Source organism: Centruroides sculpturatus, unplaced genomic scaffold (assembly GCF_000671375.1).
Source record: "Centruroides sculpturatus isolate CEXI.00-Female unplaced genomic scaffold, Cexi_2.0 scaffold1926, whole genome shotgun sequence".
Classification (NCBI taxonomy): domain Eukaryota; kingdom Metazoa; phylum Arthropoda; class Arachnida; order Scorpiones; family Buthidae; genus Centruroides; species Centruroides sculpturatus.
The window spans coordinates 4905-17265 of record NW_019386104.1 but is presented as its reverse complement, the minus strand read 5'-3'; positions in this window follow the sequence as shown (position 1 = coordinate 17265).

Here is a 12361-nt window from a genome sequence, read left to right as displayed (position 1 = left end):
AATAATTTGTGGTAATGTAAATCTGGGATAGTTACGTGTATATAAAATAGTTTCTAAAAATACGAAAATAAAATAGGAATTAAATATCTTATCTGTTGGTCAAAAATCAATTTGTGTCGATGAGGAACATTTGAAGCACATTAATGACGACGTGGAAGATTTATCATGTATGAATTCTTGAAAAACCCTGATTTACGTATTAAAATAAGTCATTTATTGATGGAAAAAATTATTATTAATCTTTTACGTTTACATTCACATTATTAAAAGATTAATTTTTGTAAAACTTAAATGTTTTAACATTAAAAAATATGTATATACTGTATATATATATATATTTGTGAGAATTTTAGCAAAATTTTAATTATGTAACATTTTAAAATTTGAATATTTATTAAATTGTAGAATTTGTGAATTTGTCTAGCACATGTCCTATTTGTTGCCATCTGTTTCCCTGCAGTGAATTCTCTATAGACCTGGCGTCAAGTTATAAATTTGTTAAAGTTTAATGAAAATCCAAATGAAACATTCAATATTATCAAACCATTTAAGAGTTTTGCCCGAAGCATCATCACAGCCATTATAGCATAAACTTACGTTCTGTTTGTGACAACAGTTGCCCCAAAATATATTCTGTAATGCCTTTCTGACTTTTCATCTTTAATCGATTAATATAGTTTTCTTTCCGTAAACCTATCAGATAAATTAATCAAATTTAATTAATTTATTATTTTCTTAAATTTTTTGCCACTAGATGGCACTACATGTAAAGCCAGAAAATCTAACGTAGATAGAAATTAATTAATTTATAGAAATTGAATCAATATTTTGGGGTGGCATGTACATTATCTAAGTTAGAAATATGCCAAGTTTCATAGCAATTGGTCGAATGGCCTAGGCATAAATAGCAAACTAACAAACAAACATCCTCATTTATATATATAGATTATATTGCATTTGTAAGCATTTTTATGCATGAAATACATCTAAAAAGTTAAAAAAAAGCTTTGTTTTGGGGAATGGGAACAGATTAATCCATTTTATATTGTTTATGGGAAAATTTGTTTCCGTTTTAGAAAAAATTGATTTATATACAGTAATACTAAAAATTGATTTATATACAGTAAACTTACGCAATAGGTGGGACCAAGCGATAACCAAGTAAGTTGAATTTTCGTAAGTCGGGGTATAATTTTGCAATTTGTGTAAAATCCAAGTCAGATGTATGTAAGCTAATAAATGTTCTCATTAATTTTATCTCGTTTTTTGATTCGTTCACGGTTACAAGAAATCACCACATAGAGTCTCTCTAGTCTCCATAGATATAACAAACACGGAAATAAATAACACAAAATAAATTGTAGCCATGTGTCAATTCCGCACGACACATAATTTAGCATGTAAATTTGTGCACTGTAACAGATCTTTTCTATGAAAAAGTGTTTAAATTGGATCACCAGGTTTATTTAATTATTATTATTACTAAGTATACTAGTAAAAAAAGAAAAGGGTCAATAAAAGTTCAAGGATTTTTGAAGGGGTCAACAATCAAAAAAGTTTAAGAACTCTAACAAATTTGTCATGTTTTTAAAAAATAGTATATGACTTCTTTTGTTTTTAGTTAGAATATATGACAGAAAAACAAATAAAATGGGTTTAGATTAAGTGAAGTTAGGATTAGTGCAGGTTTGGATTAAAAAGAGTACACTGCATTCCTTTGAATCCATGTTTACAAAGAAATTTGCAAAATCCACATTCTGATAAAAAGAAATTTTTTTAGAATAAACTATAGTTTTATAACTACAGTAGAGCATCGATTATCCAAACCAATTGGGGACTGAGGATGTTTGGAAAATCGATATCTTGGATAACCAATTATGTATGAAAAAATATATTAACCTATCCCATGTTAAAATTTTTCTCCGTTACATATCTCTTTGCGTTGAATTTTCNTATAAGGTATACATCAATATTCATACTTGAAAATTTGATTATATAATATTTCAAAATTAATATTTAAACTAGAAAAATATGTTTACTAAGATCTCAATCTTCTCCCAAACTGATTGCAGTGGAATAGATAGAAAAAGTAAAGAGATACGTCGAGTTGTCAGACATTCGATACTCTCGGTTTGTACAGGGATATAGACCAAAAGATGATATTACCATTATGGTAAGAAGTACTGTAATACAATAGCTAGCCCACACGACCGAATTTGTAGATTGTCTTTGATAAAACAGCTGATTATCTTTTTTTTATTTCAACTACGAATATTCAATAACATGGAAGTGTGTTTCCAGTTACGAGCGATTTTATTTTAATAAAATGTTTTCTTAAAAAAAAATAAAAATAAAATAAAAGCTCGGGTTTATAGTTCTGTAAAGCTAGATTTTATTACGGGAAATAGAGTAAAAGTTTATATATGATATAAGTTAAAAAATTAAATTTACCATTAAAGATAGATTTTTAATATAATAAAATTGTTTATTTTTCTTTTCTTTAATCTAATTGGACGTATCTTTACGTTTATTAAGAAATATATAATTGTATACTGTACAATACATAAATTATAATGTAAATTCTTGTTTTATTACAGGAAATATCGTTAAAATCATGGCCTTATCAAGAAAATCTTAAATTTAGCATCGATTATAAAAATCTGGACTGGACTGTAAAGTATCGGTTTGACTTCAAAATCTTGAACTTGACTAGAAAAACCTTGGGCACGACCAGAAAAACTTGAATAAAGTAGAGAAAAACTTGAACTTAATCGCGTTTGGCAAATTGATAAAAAGAAAATTTACAGGCCTACATTCGACTTTTTTAACTCCCGAGGAAAGAAAAAGAAAAATGGGGGATGCCACATCCAAACAACACGCCCATATGTACCTCGAAATGTTCTACTGGAACGGGCCCCAAATGGTTACATTCTTTTCACAAGGCCACAACGCGTTTAAAGGTAAAAAAATTATCCAAAAAGTTTTAACGGTCGGCTTTACTTTTAAATATGAAATTATCAAATTATTTTTTAACCACAGAACAATTTTAAATGGATAATTTAAATAATTATTCTATCAGCTTAATATGAAATTAGGTCTGCAAATAGGTTAAGGATTAAGATTACTCATCTTATGTTTGTTGCCGAGTAAGAGAGTTGAGAAGGGAGAAATTTATTATAGCAATTTGGTAGGAGTAGCTAGTTAGTAAGATAATTTATAAATTTATTTATCCAGAATATAATATTTGTAAGATTTAAAGCGAGTTGTGTGCTTTAATTTATTTTTAATGTAGAATGAAGTGAAGTAATCTAAAACATTTTTACGGTTAGAAAACAAAAAAAGGAAACGTTAACAAAAGAGAAACAATTCGGCAATCGGACTAACCGGCTTTCGAACAAGACTTAATGACCTAATTATTATTAATTAACAGTTTAACTAAGCTTACAGTCGAAGTTAATGATTGGTAGGAAAGCCACTAAAACCGTTATCAAAGCAGCCAACTGAACGACTGTCTACATTCCAACACCTGTTTGGGCAGATGAACAAACAATCAATGCTTGACACAAATAAAGCGTAGTATGTTGACATTAACCAACCGTTCCGATTTTCCTCTTAGCTAACGTCCAACCCCATACACGTCTGTGTACAGTGAAAGTTAAGATAGATCTGTTATTCACCCAGGTGTTTTATGCACATCCGTGTTACAATTTTAGAACTATCGACGATTCGGATCACTGACTTCCAACGATAAAACACAAGAAAGAGGAAAGAATAAGACGACAGAAAGAATAAAAAAAAATTAAGTACAATATGACCATTTTAGGTAGAATATATATTTATACCAAGCTCGGCATAATTAGCAGTTAGACATCATCTTCCTTAAAATGTTTACCTTTTAGGAATTACAAGTGCCTGAGGCTGTGTCGTGTTTGTCACAGTTTCGTGAACACATCAGCGATTATTTTTGCGGTGTGAATTTTATTGTCAGAAAGATGCCGTAAGAGTTGTTATAGAATAAGTAGAGTGAAGAAAATTGTGTTGAGTTTTCCGAACAGTGAACTCAACAGTAAAAACTGGGATAAAAGTTATCAAACTTTTGATAGAAATAAAATATCGCCGTTTTATTTATTTATTTATTTATTTTTATTTTGAACCCATTTTTCTTCCAAGTTTGATTACATTTCATTCCCCCTTTTTTTATGAATCTACCAAAGGTTTTTCAAGCTTATTTTAATCTCGGAAATGATTAAAAATGGTAAAGATGTTGTCATTTTTAGTGTTGTAAAAATAAAACTTTGTTAGAATTTACTTGTTTTTGTTGGTGTTCGGTTGGTTTTTGGGACAGTTTAAAGTATCCAAAATAAATATTTTCAGTACAAATATCACAATTAATTGCTCATAAAATACTAATTTAATCTAAAATAGAATTTTCACCGTTAATTTTTTTTTTATTATAATTTTCTCATGTATTTACTATATAAATGTTATTTTTTAAATTTTATATAAATTTTAGTGCATAGTTTCCTTTTAATATATTTAATCTAAGTCGAGCAGAGTGTTTCAATCAGAAACCAGTTTAGNAATGGCGCCTCGACTAAACATAAACTAAAATTAAAATAGAGAATAATAAATATATATATATTTTTTTTATTAAAATAATTCACTAGTTTACATCCTGTGCGTAATTGAAATATCGAATTTAGAATTTAATTACGAGGATGAAAATTAGAACGGATGCTACTAAAATAGATTCCAGACAATAGTTTTGCAGTTGGTCTGCAAATTTATCTAAATCTAAATTTAGGACGTATGTATTTTTTAAAATAATTTTTTTATAAAAAAAATAAAGACTTGTTTGGATTTAATCTGATGAGAAAGGAGGAAGTAAAGTTCAGATTGCGTGAGAACTCAAAAGAGAATGGATGATTTGGGTGATCGAGATAATATACAGATTTAATTATATACTATTACAAAAATAGATAAAATATTAGTCTTGTACAGGGAAATTATAATGACAAATACAGAAAGTGCGAGTTTTAAGGCTTATTTTTATTGTTTTTGAAAGAGACGTATGGCTTAGAGGAAGTATAATTTCTAAGTAAGGTTTCATTACACAATCGTGAATGTTTAACTGACAAATTTAAAGTCGAAATTAATTATCAAACCGTATTTCTAGATAAAAGAAAAATTAACAAATATATACATAAATCTTACATCACTGTTCGTTTTATTTAGTATTTTCTACGAAATCCCCCACTCGACTTTTAACAAAACAAGTTTTTCCTCGAACGTATTGCATAATTTAAAGATGTTTCCTTGTTGAAAAGTTAATAATTTTTATAAAATCAACGCATCTTACGTAACAAGACTTATAAATTATTTAAAAAATATGAAAAAAAAATTTTTTTTTATCCAATTTAAATCGCGTTAAACTCAAATTTTAAACAGATGCGGCATTATTACATTAATATTTTTGTAAGATTTGAAACGTATCTTTATCTATTATCAGGCTCATGGATCGCTTTCATAAATCTTCGGTAATCATAATGTGAATGAAATATTTATCGTTTTTGATTTTTGCGATTCGTCTACTTTGTTCCCAACCAAGCAGAAAGGAGGTAAAGAAGAAAAAAGAAAGAGCTAGTGAGTGGTCAAGGCGGAGGCAGATAAGAAATCTCTTTTAATCGTAGCCCATTCCACAGCAAGCAGTGATGCACTGGAAACTACCAGATTGGAAGAGTCTGTAGCATTTTGATTGGTTGACTAGAGGTTCTGGCGCCCCAGAGACGACTGCAGAAACTAAGTTATTAGGGAAAAGATTTTATGGCATCCTTACAAGGAATCCTTTCAAAGAGATTCGGTTGCAAGACAATCCAATCTAGTTATGTAGCTAAGGGACAGTATTGTCATGTCAACAGTAGAATTTTTGAGTCGATCGACTGTGGTAAAGAGCGTGTACAAAGCCTTCGATTTTTCCGTTAGACTAATTACCTATAGCTAGAGTTGTTGGCTGTTTACATCTAGTAAAATGTACTGATGTTGGAAAGAATCAATGGCAGAATCTATTTTGGAGAACAATTGGTTAGAATGGCGAGTCCCACCCACCACAGTGCCCTCCCATCACAGATCAGCACCGCTATCGAGTCGACGGGGGTGACAGATAGCGGTTACCAGGGTAACCGGACAGGAGGGGGGACGTCAGTTTGCGGCGAGCTACTACAAATTACCACTTTGGACGATGACACCACTTCTTATGGCACCAACCCGTGTGTATTTGCATAGAGCACGCCGACTTCCACCGCATTATCTGGCTTCCTAACCACCCCCTTCACCTTCCCTGATGGCGATACCATGTCGATACATTACTGGTTTTATGCCGAGTCGGCATTTTACGTTCGATCTAACGGTTGGTTTCATAGAGCGGGTCACACTGCTCAACATGCAAAGGTCAAAGAAATTACAGACTGCGGGAGTCATCAAGACAAGGCTATAGTTCCCCTGTCTCTCTTTTTTTTAACAACGAAATCATTTTTATTAAGGTAAAGAGTAGAAAGCGATTGGGTGGGTAGGAGAGGAGGAAGGCCGCAAGAAAAAAAAAGAGGTGTGCTGCAATAGTGATAGCGGAATAAATCTGAAACGCATTAGGAATTCCAATGTCTGCTAGTTGGTTTTTTATGCCTTCTTTTCTTTCACTCTGCTCTGTCTCACTCACTCACTCGCTTCCTTATTCATATTAAACTTACATTTGCGCCCAATGTACGCTGAAAGGTATTTTGTTGTAAATTCGCTTTTTAAAGAAATACTCCCGAGTTAACTGTGTAAACAGACTTTTCTATTCTCTTTCGTTCATCTGTCTTTCTAGCAGCCGCTATCTCGATTGTAATTCGAGTGAATGTTAATTAAGAATGCATCAGAATTCTGCTTAACCTTTCCAAGACACAAGTGCACATACCCAGCACGTAAAATGGAATTAAAACTATATATTCCCTTTAACCAACAAGTAACTTTCAACCCTTTAGAAGGCATCGTTTCATTTTACCTCCCAGCTTATTTCACTCTCTACTAACGAAAAATGTTCAGTTGGAAATTAAGCGCGAAATTGATGTTAGATGGAAGCACGTTGGAGAAAATTAAACTTTCAACAATCCGTTTTACAAATTGGCATCAAAGTGCGCCACTCCTATGAACTTTAACACGGTCCGAGTTTTGCGATCCTAATTCGACTTTGACCGCATTCTCCCCTTCTTTCTTTTATACATATACTAACTTAAGTCATGCGAAAAGAAGCTGACTAGGCTAATCTGTCTAGTGTTAAGAGATGTGCACACAAAGGCACAAATACCGAAAATTAATACTGGGACTACCCCCTCATATGACTTATCGCCAACAACTGAATGGCACCCGGATAATGAAGTCAGTAGTCCTGAATGTATAGTTGGTTGCTTTTCATCCCCTTGATTTTGCCATCTGTGGTTTTCGCCCTCCTATGTATGATCAAAACTCGCCAGCCACATATTCTGACGTCATGCTATTGTGCCTACAACATGCATAAGGTTATTATTATTTGCAAGACTGTGTGCGTGTGACGCACGCTTCTATCCTGCTAATTCCCGCTTTGAAAATTAGTTTAGCGATCAGCCAATTTGCTTTCTATAGAAATATATTTTTCCAGTGTTTTTGTTCTACCATAATTATTTTAAAATAATAAAAAAATAACATTAATATTTCTATTATTAAGTTTAACGAATTATTCAATGTATACATTATTTAAATGCTAATTTTCTGTAAGAAAATAAACCTTCTTTCATAAAATAAAACACTTTAATTATAAGATATTGTAAGTAAAATTTATTTTTAATAGCTTTTAACGGCATTATTTAAACATTAATTAACATTTATTAACAACAAAAAAAATTTTCTCTATTTAAATACTTTAATTTTATTTAATAATATTAATAAAATATAAACAAAATTTAAGAAAAATCTATACTAAAAAAATAAATCAGGATAGGCTTGTAGGCTACCTACTTTTCTGTTCTATATTAAGGAAATTAGTTATAAAAATGCTCTTTTAAGCTTATCCATTAAGAGTTATTATCAAAAATCTGATTCTGCTTAAAATTATCATTAAACTTAATCTAAACAATAAACAGGCCATAGAACAAAACATGAACAATCGACTAAAAAAACAAAAAAAAAACAACAACAGGAGGAGGGAAGATTTTCAGATATTCAACTAATTCTTTACTACAATGGAAAGATTTTTTAAAATAAAACTTGTAGTTTATTTTTTTTTCCGATTTAATGGCCTAGTATTTGTATAATACTCGTAATTTATGAGCTATTAACTGAAGTTTATAATTTAACCCTCTCTTGAACAGGTTAAATTACACCTATGGTTCGAATCATTATATCGTTAACCTAAAGGCAAATAGGACGAATCGTGTGGAAGATAGTTTAAAATTATATCGGATTAAAGTACAGTTTTATTTTCTGCATTTTATAATAAAAAAAAAAGAAGAGGAAAATTCCGTTTTATTCCAGATTAATATCATAATCAGCTTTTAAATCAAAATTCGAAGATGTAGCACATAAATCGACTTACTTCAGCAAACGTTATCGATCTTAAACAATCTATAAAATTAACTATCTTTATTATACAAAATGTATAATAAATCTCCTTATATTTTATATATATATTTAAAGTCAGCGTATTTGAAATCGTAACAATTTCCCGATGCCATCGAAATTTATCTAAACTACATCCTAAAATTGTTCCAATTTGTAAATTTAATGATAGTATTTTACAAAATAAAATTGATTTATAGCCTAATTAAACTTTTATCAATGGTCTCGAATGATTTTTTTTTCCCTCTCTCTCTCTCTCTTTTTTTTTTTAATTCGATAGAAGACAATGCATCTTAAGAATTTTTCCAATTGTTAGATTTAGCCTATAATTCATTATCGGGAAAAGAAGTTAAGTCGCACTCTATTGTCCAGTACAATAGGAAATTATAAACTAGGACAATATTTACTCCGCAATATTGTTTTCTTAATTTGTCTATTCACTTTAAAAATCAGAGAAAAAAAAAATATTAACAATAATAAAATGCGATCGCAAATCGTAACAAATAAGTCGCCATTACGCTTCTCATAGTCTATTGTGGTAGATAAGGTAGATGCTTGCTTACAATCTTATTATTAAATCAACAAATGTTATGTATTGACCCCACGTTATCTAATCTAAAGGCTGACAAACTAAACATTCTAAATAGTTTTAGGTAGGTTCAATTCGGAGTAGACAATTCGTGAAGTTTTTGTTTAGAATTGTCGTTATTCCAACGAGCAATTTAAATAAAAAAGCGAATTAAAATGAATTTTCAAGAGCTTTCTAAGTAAATATTTCGCACGAAATAAGTTATTAACCTATACGATTTCTATTTATAACTTTCTCAGTAACCGTTGGGATATTATGTGTGCATTATCCATACTAGTATTGAGTTTAGAGGTCTACAAACCTACATAAATTCGTATTGCCCTATATTAGCGAAGTTATATAGCCAAATATTAATGGAACATAACTTATCTAGTTAAGGAACACCTGCTTTATCATTACCTTGTCATACAACCGTGTGCTGAGAATAATTAGTAAGATACGATATTGTTACTAATGTGTCCATTATTGCCGTCTTGTAATTTCGTTGTGCAGTAAATGTCTTTCTAAGAATTAAATTTGGAGGATGTATAATTTCTCTCTGCCGTCTGTTTGTTGGCAATGGAAGTGATGTTTTAAAAGTATAGAGATCGATAATTCATTGATAGAAATAAGTAGTTCAAAAAGATAAAGGAAGTAAAGGAAAATGATGATTCTTTGCGGAAGAATCTCTCTTGTTAATTAATTAATATAGATTTTATTAAATTAATAAAATGAAGTTTGTAAGTAATGAAAACAGTTGTAATGTTTCCTGGATCATGCGCGACTATGCAACAGTTGCGGAATAAGGAACAAAAATAGAATGGGAGAATGTTATTGAATGGTCTACATCACATTTAACTAACCGATTTACAATACACAACTAATGAGGACAGGGGAATTAGTCTTTGTACTACAGACAATGACAATTCCGCCGATAGAAAGGTCACAGGGGATGAAAAACAAACACCACCCCACCCCGAGGGAAAATATTGGTCGCACGCACAGGTGGTCACAACACCGCTGCAGAATCTCCCCTTCCCCCTGCACGTATCACGTGACATTCGGAGGCACGGTGGTGGTTCTTAGGGTGGCGCAGAATGGATTTAGACGACCAGATTCCCACCGCTACGCTTGACTTTAAATGGCAGAAGGCGACCCAGCAGTTTGTATGCGAATAACCGCGACTTGAATGATATATGCTCTACTGTATCCACCTATTTGATTGATGGAGAAGCTATGGTTTAGACCAAAGTCGTTCCCTGTTGGAGAATAAGGCAAAATATCGTTCTTTTGCCATTTGTAGGCCTCCGTGTCGGGTAGACGTCCATGTGAAATTCAATACTATGATGGAGTAGTGGAAGAAATACTAGTAGAGGAAAGCACGTGGAAAAACAGTCCCCCAACGGGGTTGGACGTTGCACACGAGAATGACACAACCTTGACAAATTTTCTCTATTTCCAGAAGGTATTGCTTTTATTTGAGTAACATTTACATTGATGGAACTTCGGTAAATAAAGCTTCTGAATAGAAATCACCTAATGCATTCGAAGGGGGAAGGAAATGATTGATTGTAATACTTTAAAAATGCAACAAAAACTTAAATCGATAAAATTAAAAAGAACAGTAATAGTTAATACTTCGCAACAGTCTTATCAGACGCGATTCAATCAGAAGAATCGTATTACAATCCGTCTAACACTGTCCGGTACAATTCTTTTTATACAAACGATACTCTCTACCTACGCCGGAGCAATGATTAATTTTTCAACTTTTCTAAACGATAGAATTCGCCTACGAATGGCCTAGAACAGCTACTTCGCACACGGTTCTTAATCTGATACGTACAAAACATTGAATAAAATAAGAGGAGAGTTATGAAAATAAACAGAAGGGCATCAGTTTTTTAAGCACTCGACATTTTTATTGTATCCGCCTATCTTGCTTTAGTAAGCTTTTATAACTCCATACATAGTAATACTCATCTTGTGTAGCAATCTGTTATACGATTCAAATTTTCGCCGAAAACGCATTAAGCTGCAAGCCCGGAACATCGTAATGGTTGCTGCATTGATCAGACCGTATCTTAATGAAATTTTCAAATGAATGCTCCGTTCGATCATTTTATTGCCGAACGAAAAACCGTTAGTTCTGTATGTAGGACTCATAGGAAATCTATGGAAGTTTTGTGCCATGTTATCGCTTCTGCACGGCAATTAGCCTGTGATTAATACGATACGTCGTCCATCCAATAAACCCATAGGCGCTATTGGATGACATACAAATTCCAACTTCTGTAAAATCTTGATTATTCGTGTCATCAGTCAAGGACAAAACTCTGACCTAACCTCTTTCTCCTATCGCAGCACCAAAATGGCCGTTGTTAAACCGGTTAGATATTTTTTTCCCGAAGGATTCAAAGCGTGTAGTCTATAGTTTGCGTATGTATATGCTTTTTTTTTTTATTCTTTATTTTCAGTACAGGTGTCTGATTGAATCCTTCCCACCGTTTTAAAAATAACCGGACTCTATAAATAGCCTTATTCAATCGACTATCTATAGAGATGGTCGTTTAATAAGGGGGTTGTTTCTCTTCGTCATAATTAAGAATTGCTTGGGTGTGGCCCTGTATCGAATTAAAACTAAGGAGTTAGAATTAAAAAGTCTTTGCTTTTCGTTAAATATTCGTCCATGACGGCGAATCGTTGTGTTCATTCTTCGAAAATTGGATATTATTATAAAATAGATTGGTGAATTCAGGAAGTGTCCTGTTAAAGTGTTTTGGAACCACTTCATGCCTCGTAATGTTACTAAACAGCTATTGTAGAAGTTTTACACTTTGATCGACTATTTAAAATATATTTTTTAAAAGTATAAATAAAGTTAAACTTTGTTCTATTTAAAAATTATTTAGACTAAAAAAAATAACGTTTTAAAAATTAAATTTTATACAGAACATAGTTTAATTTTTATTTACAAATTATAATTAATGTTTATATTAAAGTTAAACTTTACTCTATTCATGAATTTATTAGGTCATTCGTCTAAAGTTTAAAACAGTTTTGATGAAAATAAATGTTATTTTTTAAATTTTATATAAATTTTAGTGCATAGTTTCCTTTTAATATATTTAATCTAAGTCGAGCAGAGTGTTTCAATCAGAAACC